Source organism: Aquarana catesbeiana, linkage group LG06 (genome assembly GCF_042186555.1).
Source record: "Aquarana catesbeiana isolate 2022-GZ linkage group LG06, ASM4218655v1, whole genome shotgun sequence".
In the NCBI taxonomy this organism is placed as follows: Eukaryota; Metazoa; Chordata; class Amphibia; order Anura; family Ranidae; genus Aquarana; species Aquarana catesbeiana.
The window spans coordinates 124,227,414-124,238,653 of record NC_133329.1 but is presented as its reverse complement, the minus strand read 5'-3'; the positions used below and the strand labels follow the sequence as shown (position 1 = coordinate 124,238,653).

The 11,240-nt window shown below is 48.2% G+C and overlaps 1 pseudogene; it reads right to left on the bottom strand.

Moving 5' to 3' along the window:
* Nucleotides 1-6,261: 6,261 nt before the first annotated feature.
* LOC141101889 (U2 spliceosomal RNA) lies at nt 6,262-6,425 on the bottom strand (annotated as a pseudogene).
* Between the last annotated feature and the right edge of the window lie 4,815 nt (nt 6,426-11,240).

Below are 11,240 nucleotides of genomic sequence, written 5' to 3'. Positions count from 1 at the left end.
CTTCCAACTTGACTGGGTAAAAGCCAATATTCAAAGTATTAACAAGTGGTCAAAAGTAATATATATTGGAATTTATGTCACCATGTTACAATTTTTTTTATGAGTCATTTATTCCAACTGTATTTGAGAGGATATTTATTCAACTCTCTTGGTCCCCAGATCACTGAAACTACCATATCTGCAAACCTTTCAAAAAAATTTCAAGAAATCAACACAAGCTAAGCTTTTTCCTGAAGTGCCTAACACCCCAAACACACTTTAGGGAAATTCAACCTCTCTAGGTGGCTCAAAATTAAAATCAGGACACATTAAGCCCCTCCCTGAAAGGTCCATCCGTTCCTTCTGATTGGCCCATATTTGAAAAACTAGACCCACTTAAGGCAAGCCCCAACTCTTTATGCATCTCAAAATCTAGATTGTTTGGAGTTCTTGTAATTGATAAAATATAAATTTGAATGAATAATTTAAGTTAAAGCTGTGGATAGAATGAGGAAAAGTTGACATTCCTATCTGATTTGTATTTCTCTCTGTAACTCCATTGTGGAGATTTCCCTCACTTCCTGTCCCAGTAATACCTGTAAAAAGAAATTGGTGGTGTGAGCATCATGAAGACAGGAAAGCACAAACAGGAATAAAAACACTTTATAAATTCTAACCCTTGCTTTCGCTTCTAAAAATGTGTTGTTTTTGTGTGTACCCCTGTATCACAGTCCTTATGGAAAAGTTTGAGGAAATCTTCTCAAAAGTGTCACATATGACAGTAAAAAACTAGCAGAGGCTCTAACTGTTCCCCACTCTATCCAAAACAAAAGTTTTTCTTAAAGTGGAGTTCCACCCAAAAACGGAACTTCAGCTTTCAAGGGAAGGTGACTCCCTGACATGCCACATTTGGTATGTAATTTTTTTGAGGGGGGAGCGGAAACCCTCTTTTTAGAGAGTTCCAGCTCCCACTTCCAACCCAGGCACCGCAACGCCGGAAGTAAGTTCACCTCTCCCCTCTCCCTCTCGGCAATCATCTGGGACACGTCAAAGGTCCCAGATGATTGCCTGGCCAGTCACAGCGCGCAGCACGGCTCTCGCATGCGTGGTGTGTGCCTGACTGTGAAGCCACAGCCGGGCGCCTACAGTGACAATGCCGGCGCTGCAGAGAGGAGGGGGAGATGAGCGGGGCTTCATTTGCCCACATCGCTGGACCCTGGGACAGGTAAGTGCCTAATTATTAAAAGTCAGCAACTGGGGTATTTGTAGCTGCTGACTTTTCTTTTTTTTTTTTTTTTTTTAGTCGGAACTTCACCTTAAGTTGTGTTTTTAAAATAAGCACTATCTCAATTAAACAACAACAACAAAAAAAATAATTCTGTCTTTTTTAACCTAGTTCATTTTTCTATTTGGGCCTTATTTTGATAGTTGAGCTGAAGTGATGATATGTTCATTGATTGTTTTGGCAAAGTGCAAGGGTTTGGACATGGTAGAGAATGGAAGAATTACGGTTTCTCTATAGAAGTGTGTGACATCTATCTGATAACAGCTGGGAAGTGTTTCATGGGTGTTAATGGCAAGTCTGTCGGAGTTGTGTTCAGCTATATTTATAATCCATAGTGTGAGAATGGTAAGCTTTTGATGTGGGTCTACCTGTTTTTTTGTATTCAGCATGATGTTAGTGAATGCAAAGCCCATACGTATAAAATCCAATAGGGTTCCTTTTTTATCTGCAACATTCAACATACAGTACATCCTAACTTTCTGAGAAAGGAAAAAAAAAAAAAAAACTTATCGCACACTTTTGCTAGCATCATAGCAAACATGGAGTTCTAGGCTATAGCACACATCACACTAAACTGTGTTATGTGGGAAGATGTGGGTGGAACTAACTCTCACTAAAATGAATGTATAATTAGCTCAGTCACATCTGTCAGAATACTACAGAAACAATTAGTATAGTTCAGGGCCAGCTATTGTTCTGTAAAGGAACAGATCCAAAAAAAGCATGGGGTTCCTGCAAAAATCAGTACCAGACCCTTTTTTTGATTGAAAATGTATACTTTATTTTGCAAGAAAATATACAAAAAACAAATACTTCAACAGGGTACATTCCACTCTGTACTGCGACGCAGCGCATAAATACACTACATAACAATACATTTCCAAGCATACAAAATAAATTACTTTCATTCTGCGGTATGATTCCTGATGTGTTGTGCAGAGTAGTAATACCCCGAAACATCACATCATGCATGACGCCGCATTACCCTGAGAGCATTACTTTCAAAAACATGTCACATAAAATCAGGTCATACAGTCTAGTAGCATTCAAATGGGCAATGGGTGTGATGGGGGGGGGGGAGGTGGGGTAGGGGAGGGAGAAAAGAGTTCACAGGCCCAAAGCTTTATTGAACTGCCAAAAGATACACGGGGGAAAGGGGGGAGGGATCTTCGGACCTCCTCTTCCTCCTTGAAGTTCATCAAGTGATAGTCTCTGAGCAGACTGTGAACAGGCTGCGACAGTCCTCGATGGACATCCTGTCCAGCTGGTGGATGAGGCGCTTTCTGGCGCACCACAAAGCGTCCTTAAAGCAACACAGCACCTGCCAGCCACCGTCAATGTCCTCCTGTGAATGAGTCCCACAGAAGAGTCCGTTCAACACACCAAAGAGTGTGATCGGCAGTCTGTGGTACAAAGTCTTTCAGTTCAGGTTCCAGGGCCCTCAACAGGTCCTGTGCAAAGGGGCACTCCCAGAAAACATTAAAGGCTTTTTCCTCCTGGATGATGCAAAAGGGGCAGTGCCTGTATCTGCACAGGTTTCTGGCATGCATGAATGTCCTGAGTGGCAACCCCCCTTGGATTTCCATCCATGCCAGATCTTTGTGCCTGTTGGTGAGTCTCTTCGAAGAAACATTCCTCCAGACCACTTTGCAAGTGGCTGAAGGGAGGCCTGGAACAGTCTCAACAATGTCCGATGCTCTAATCAACTTGTGGATAGTTTTTGGCTTCCACAAGTCGGGATTCACTCCATGTAACCCCAGCTCCTTAATAAACTTGAAGGTGTCCAAGTAGTACCAAGGGGTGTCCCAGTTGTAGGGGATGGAGCTGTCCCATTTGTCCCATCAAAGGGTCCTCCAAAGAGGAAAAAACGGGACATGGAATTACCACCAGAGTCCACAGTTCTGTCAACCAATGTCCTGCGGATGCAGTTACAAGAAAAGCACACCCTCAGTAGGGTAGCGATGTCGGGCACGCCCTTACCGCCCTTGAGGGGTTCCTTGAACATAAACGACCGCTTCACTCTGTCCATTTTGGAGCTCCAGATGAAGTGAAACACCGCCCTGGTGATGGCCTTGCAGGTGTTAACAGGGGGGGGGAGGCAGGCCTGGGCGAGGTACTGCAACACAGGGAGAATCTCGCTGCGGAGTACCAGTGTTTTACCTTCGATGGTGAGTTCTCTAAGGCTCCAAAGTCCAAACTACTGTCGCATCTTTGACAGTCTTTCCTCCCAGGACTTCAGGGCTGCGCCCTCAGCTCCAAACCAGACCCCAAGGATTTTGATGAAGTCTGTCTTGATGCTGAAAGGAATGGGTGCGGAAGAAGGCAGGAACCACTTTCCGAAGAGCATGACTTCTGACTTCCCGCAGTTGACCTTTGCCCCTGAAGCTTGGCCGAAGTCCTCACAGGTCTGGGAGAGTGTGTCAATGGAGCGCCGATCAGCACAGAACACCGTCACGTCGTCCATGTAGAGTGAGCACTTGACCTTCCGTCTGTCCGGTCCTAGTGTGGTGATCCCTCTGACCTCTGGGTTCCGTCAGATGCTTCGGGCGAAGAGCTCTATACAACAAACAAAAAGCAGAGGTGAGAGAGGGTAACCTTGTCTGACCCCAGACAAAATTGGAAAGGGGTCAGTTTTCCAGCCATTTACCAACACCAAACTAGAAATGTCATTGTACATTACATTCACATACGAACAAAACAATTCCCCAAGACCAAACCTGCGCAGAGCTCTGCACATAAACTTTGTGGGAGACACGGTCGAAGGCCTTCACCTGGTCAAGACTGACCAGGGCCACGTGCACACAGCGGCCATGAATGTACTGGACCATGTCCTGGACAAGCGCGAGGCGGTCCGCAATCCTGCGACCAGGAATGCCACAAGTCTGATCCGGGTGGATGATCTGTCTGATGACAGACTTCAGCCTGTTGGCCAGGACCTTGGTGAGGATTTTGTAGTCTATATTCAGAAGAGAGATCAGACGCCAATTTTTAAGATCCGATCTCTCCCCCTTCCACTTATACGAAATCGTGATCATCCCCTCCCTCAGTGACGGAGGCATTCTGCCCTCCACCACCATCTCCTCGTACAGCTCGGGCAAGTCCAGGCCCACGAGATCCCACAGTGCTACATAGAGCTCAACTGGGAGACCATCGCAGCCGGGGGTCCTGCCTCTTCCACCCAGGAGCCGTCTATGACCAAAAGACGGCCACAGACTGGCTCATGGATAGAGTCAACCTTGAAGCGCCCACCCCTGACCAGAATGGCTACTCTTGCAGACTTACAATCGCCACCCCCGGACCAGTAGGAGGGACCAAGGGTCCACTGGGAGGACAGATGAGTGTACCTCCTCAAGGGAGAAAGGGTGCACTCCTGGAGCATGTAGACATCACTCTGCTGACTAGAAAGAAAGGTCAGAACCGCTTGCCTTCTAGATGTATCCTTGATACTCCTCACATTAATGGAAAAGATTGAGATCTCAGCCATAATGAAAAAGGGTATGAAGGTCTAGTTAACAAGGGTCCAAACTTACCTCCCCGGAGGGGGGTGGCTCTTCCATTTCTTCTTCTGCCTGTCCCGTTTGGTGGAGGTGGCGGGTGCCTCAGCTGTTGGGCTTTCTGGTTTCCGTTTCCGGCTACGGCTTCCTGTTGGGCCACTGGTGGGGGTGGAGGGGGGTGGGGGGGTGGAGGGGGGTGGGAGGGTGGGGAAGTCCAGGGAGGACAGGTTCGGGGGGAGGGGTGGGGAGGGGCTCCTCCGGCACAGAGGGGGTGGGTGGGGGTGTGCCGGAGGTAGGGGGAGGGGCTGGGGCAGGGGGAACGGGAGTGGACTTACCTGTGGCCTTTCGAGGTTCCTTTGGATTCTTTGGTTTTTCTGGCAGCTTCCTCCCGGTGCTGGAGGGTGGCTTGCCCTGACTCAGGGCTCCAGCGTAGGTCCGGGTCCTCTGGGGGCAATGTCTGAAGACATGCTCTGCCAATCCACAAAGGTTGCAGGCTTTGGACCTCGGACAGTCCTTGGTATCGTGGCCTGTAACCCTACAGAACCTGCAAGCAAGCTCTGTACAATCCTTACCTATGTGTCCCGGTTGCCCACACTTGTTACAGTTGTAGGGTATGCCGGGGTGGAAAAGGATTCCTGCGGATGATCCCAGGGAGAAGAAAGGCTGCAGGTGCTGGATGTCCCCCGAAGGGTCTTTCCTCAGTTTGTAGAGCACAGACCCCTTACCTATCCAGAAGCCGTTGGCATTGAAGATTTGGATTGGGTCCTTCACCACGGTGTAGAACATCTGGAGGTAGGTGGCTATGTCCTTTCCACTGGTATGGGGGTTCCTCATGGCCACTGTCACCCGCTTTTCATCCCGTGTTATGGGGCAGTTCGCAATGAACTTCCGGAAAGGGGATTCAGGGCCACTGGTTTCACCATCTCCCAGTATCTTCTGCAGACCTGAAATGACACAAAAGTTATAAAGAATATACCTCTTGTGAAGGCCTGCACAGAAAGTGTCTCCGCTTTGCTGAACCCCTGTTCCAGAATGATCTTCTTTCCAAAGATCTCCGGGGTCATGTCAGGAACTCTTCCGTCCACCCCCTTCAGCTGCAGCACGACCGTCTGCTTCATCCAAGGCTCCAGTGCTGGGAGCCCGTCTGCAGGCTGGTCTGGCTTGGCTGGTCCTGGTCGGCTGGTGCCGGCCGGGGTAGAGGTGGGGGTTGAGGCAGCGGCATTCCTGGGCTCGGAGAAAGTGGCTGGAATGGGGTTCTTCTTCTACTTGCTGGTCTTCTTGTCACTCTTCCCCATCGTCGAGGAGTTGGATGTCATTTCAGGTGTTCTTAGGCAGCTTCCTTCTGGTTCCTCGACGTCTTCGCTCTTTTCGTAACCTTTACAAAGGCTCTAGCATCTACTGCCCGGAGGTAGTGATGCGGAGTGGGGGAGGAGGGAAGACCGCAATCTCGTTCCCTGTGGGGGCTAAGCCTCTAACCCAATAGCAGCAAGCAGGTGAAGCTGAATTTAATCAACGATCGTACCAGGCCGAGCATAGGGTACCCCACAAGGACCAATTGGCTTGGATAGATGCAAATGGTTCTCAATGTCCTAGCTGTGAAGCAGAGACACCCCTAAGGGCTAAAGTCGATACTACACTTGATCTTAGCCAAAAGGCCGAGAAGCGATCAGTACCAGACCCTTATCCTTGATGAAGGTCTGGTAGGGATTTTAAGGGGTACCTGTCATGGTCCTTGGAATACTGAAGTATTTTTCCTTGATTCTATTACACAGTGGTGGGTCCTCCGCCCTGTCTTCAGGCATTGTTCTGTGTTTGAACGTTTGTTTATGTACTTTAATTATCTCCTGGGACTTCTCTCTGTCATTACACATATCAGCCCTTATATTCTAGCTATCAGACCAATCCCTGCTGACCCTGTTTCAAGTCCTCATTTGCATGGCCATGAGGACTAGAGTGTACTTTTCAATTGACCAATAGGAAAGTGGTTGTTTGGGCGGGGTGTTCAAACTGCTGTGTATAAAAGTGTATTGTGTGCATCCAATGCATCCATTCCTGTTTGAACTTTCAAACAGCCTGCCTGGTGTTTAATCTGAGCTATCACAACTGGATTCGAATGGCACATAGCTGTAGTTCGAATCCCGGAGCTAGGGACATCTTTAAAGTTGATTGGACCCTGGGCAAAAGTTTTCTTGGGGCCCCCCTCCATGCGGTTTCGCTCTCCACCTGCTCTGAGTCATACAATAAATAGCAGCTAGACTCAAAATCAGTTTACTGAATCAGATCAGGCTGCGATTGCAATTGGTTGCCATAGGTTACAGTGTATCATTACCGCTCACTGACTGGTTGCTAGAGGTTACAGCACACATTACGGCTCACTGATTAGTTGCTGGAGGTTACAGCACATGATTTCTGGTTATTGATTGGTTGCTAGAGATTACTGTATAACAGTACCGCTCACTGATTGGTTGCTAGAGGTTACAGCACATCATCTCCTCATTGCCTGCACACCGTGGACTGGGGAGGTGAGGGGACCCATTAATAGACAGAAAACTCCTAGGAATCCTAGAACTCCTGGGATCAGTGGCAGTGCTGGGGGGAGGGGAGGGTGCTGATTTTTTTTTTTACCGACTACCAATATAAAGAGGACTTTCAACACTGGCCACTAATGTCATAGGGGTTTACACTGACCACTAATGTAATAGAAGCATTCACAGTAACCACCAATGTAAGGAGGGATTTACACTAACCACCAATGTAAGGGGGACATTCACACCGGCCACTAGTGTGAATGAAAGGATTCTACACCAAGCACCAATGTAATGAGAAGATTTACACTGACCACCAATGTAACTGAGACATTTAGCCTACGTTCACATTTGTGTGTGTTGGGAACGCATGCAAAATCACTTTCCTGACACCACAGAAATGTGCTGCCCTTTAGCAGATACACAGCGGTGCCATTAATTGTTAATGACACCCTCGTGCATCTGCTGACATGTGACTTGGGACCGTGTGATTTTGAAAAAGGGTTTGGGACTTTCTTCCGCATTTGTAGAGTATAGAGCAGTCCATTGAAATGAATAGGCTGCCCTACACGCGACCTACATCTTTATCCGCCCTGTCAATACACCTTTGCATCCTAAAACCCATGCTAACTTCTATACCCCATCCTCTCCACTTCAATCCCCCTCCCCTTTAACGCTACCTGCCTCCTCTGCTCATCTTTGCACCCACCTCCCTTACCCTCTATAGATCCCCTCCTTGCTCACCTGTGCACTCCAAACTGTAATTCCTTCTCTGCCTACCTCTGCACACCCCACACTACCCCCCCCCCCCCCACACACACACACACACACACTAATTTGCTTACCTTTGCAGAACAGGCTGATGGTAGGCTTAATTACCACAGTTGTAGGCAGGATTTTCAAGCATGCCCCTCAGCATTCAGTATAGGTGATGATGGATATGACCTCAGGGGAACATGATATACATATGAATATTGTCTCTATTTACATATGAATGCTGCTGGTCCGCCACTATTTACATATGAATGTCACCGCTATTTACATATCAATGCCAGTATTTAGATGCAAACACAACTGCAGGGGAGTCATCTGTACACAACAATAGGGCAAAGCTGGGCAGCATTAATAACAGAACCTCATACTGAGATATCAGGACACAGCATGGGACTAAAACTTCAAGGGATGAGGGACTGGGATAGTTGGCAAGTATGAGGCAGCTGCTTTGGGCCCCACAACAATGACAGGGCCCAGGGCAGCTGCCCCTTTTGCCCTGCCTTAAAAACTGCCCTGCCCGGAGCATCGAATGACCGAAATATCAGACGTTGCAATCTGCAATCTGATCCAATAGCAGCAGAGGAGTGTCAGGAGAGTGTAAAAGAGCAAGCAGGGGCTCATTACAGTACCCCATACACAAAAAAAATCATACCTAGCCCTTAGCAGTGCATGTAGCCTGGCTAGTTAGGAAAGGAAGGTGTCAGAAAACTCATGCTGACTATGCAGGCCATGCATAGATGTGCACATATTCTCAAGAACTGGAGCTTAACTAAGGTAAGACGTGCAAATATGAGAATGTGCATGCTGATAGGCACACACGTGCCACGACAAGCATGTGGATGCACAGACGCGCCTCCCATAAATCCTGGGACCTAATGTCCTATTTAAACCTGAGACCTGCACATGTCATTACTGAATGGTCTTCAGCTTTTACCCTGTGTTCTTGAAAGTCTGCTTGATCCTGACCCAGCTATGTCCGACTCTTTTCTGGATACCCCTTTCTTACTCGTGTCTGCTGCTTACCCATGTTACCAATCTTGGCTTAAAATTTTGACCAAGGTTCTGCCTTCTGATTTTGTACCTTGGTGCCAGGACTTTGCAGACCCTTGCCTATCTCTGACCTGGACTCTGATTGTGACTCTGTACCTGACTCCATGCTTCTGCTTATCGGACCTCAGCATCTCTAAGCTCAAGTTTGTTGATCCAACTCCCTGGCACCTGCACCCTTTCCGCTGCCCTAGCAGTTCTTGTCTCTACCACCAGGGGTGCTTGGAAGGGAATTGTGCAAGTGGCCAACCTCATCAACTCGTGCTCCACTGACAGACACATGACAGGAGGGCAGTGAGCATGCAGCCCCCTCCTGAACCATACAGGGCAACAAGCCATAAACATAGGGAGGATACCCTGCCAGGGCGCCTACCTGGCAAAGCATCTCCGTGTTGATAGGGACAAAGGACTCTTCTCCACATCCTTGGCCTGGCAGATGTGGGGGCTGCGCCCCTTAGATGTTCATTCCCCTTCCTATGTGAATGAGCAAGGGGTAAAAAAAATGCATAAATAGAGGACACCTTTAGCGAAGCATGAATGATAAAATAATCAGGACTTCCTGAGAAAAGAGAAAGGTGTTTTATTACTGTTGTCTCACTACTGGAGAGATTCATCCCTCTATTTGTTCTGTGACCATTGTCATTGAGCCGTACAATTTTAGAGCAAGATGTGGGAAAAAATCAACCTGAGAGGTAGATGTTCAGGGGACAGCTGTCAAATATGGGAATTCCGCTTATTTGAGAAGAATTTTTCCTCTTTTTCCTTTGCATCTTCAGGGCAGGAAGTGAAGAAAAATCTGGCAGGGGTTTTAACCTGTCTCCACCCTAAAGACCCTTGAACGCAGGGGCCACACGCTGTTGTGCGTGCCCCCTGGCACAGGTCTTCTACTTTCCCAGCATTTGTCACTGAATGCCTAGTTCCTCAAACACGAGTACTATTAGGCACAACATTTAGTCCTATTCAGCTGCAGCCTGCCATAGACTAGACATTGACAGGCTGCAGACATTAGGACAGCATGCTGTACCTGTGCCTCTCGGGAGGCACACACAGCAGTTAGATGATCCTGTGTGCGGGGGGCCTTAAATTAAGCCTTTAGACTTCATGTACACAGCAAAATCACACCACAATTTTGCCATGATTTGCGGCCTACCGGTCAAAACGTTCCCATCCTGAATGTGATTCTTCCGTGTTCAGGAGAGGGAGGTTGAGCGAGGTTGAACCTCCCCTAACCGCAGCAGCTCCTAAACGATTAAAAGCCTATGTTTACATTGACACAAAGGGGTTAATTTACTAAAACTGGAGTGCAAAATCTGGTGCAGCTGTGCATGGTAGTCAATCAGCTTCTAACTTCAGCTTGTATAATTAAACTTTGACAATAAACTCTGGAAGTTGATTCAGGGCCGTCTTAATAGCATCATGGGCCCCTGGGCAAAGTAATGCTCTGGAGCCCCTACAATGGAGACAGCGCAGGTAAACAGACATCAAGTAGGTAGGAGGCAGACAAGCGGAGCTTCCCCTTTTGGGTGGAGCTCTGCATTAACTACATGAACAATTATTCTGTACAGCAAGAAACAGTGGGAAAATACTACATACATAAAGTAACAAAGCTGTCCTGTGCATATAATATATCTGCTAGATTGATGCCTCCCCAGCACTATGGCCCCTCTACACCCTAGATATCTCCCCAGTGCTCTGACCCCTCTACACCCCAGATATCCCCCCCAACACTCTGACCACTCTACATCCCAGATATCCGCCCAGCACTCTGACCCCTCTACACCACAGATATCCCCCCAGCACTCTGACCCCTCTACACATCAGATATCCCCCCAGCACTCTGACCCCTCTACACCCCAGATATCCCCCCAGCACTCTGACCACTCTACATCCCAGATATCCCCCCAGCACTCTGACCACTCTACATCCCAGATATCCGCCCAGCACTCTGACCCCTCTACACCCCAGATATCCCCCCAGCACTCTGACCCCTCTACACATCAGATATCCCCCCAGCACCCTGACCCCTCTACACCCCAGATATCCCCCCAGCACTCTGACCACTCTACATCCCAGATATCCGCCCAGCACTCTGACCCCTCTACACCCCAGATATCCCCCCAGCACTCTGGCCACTCT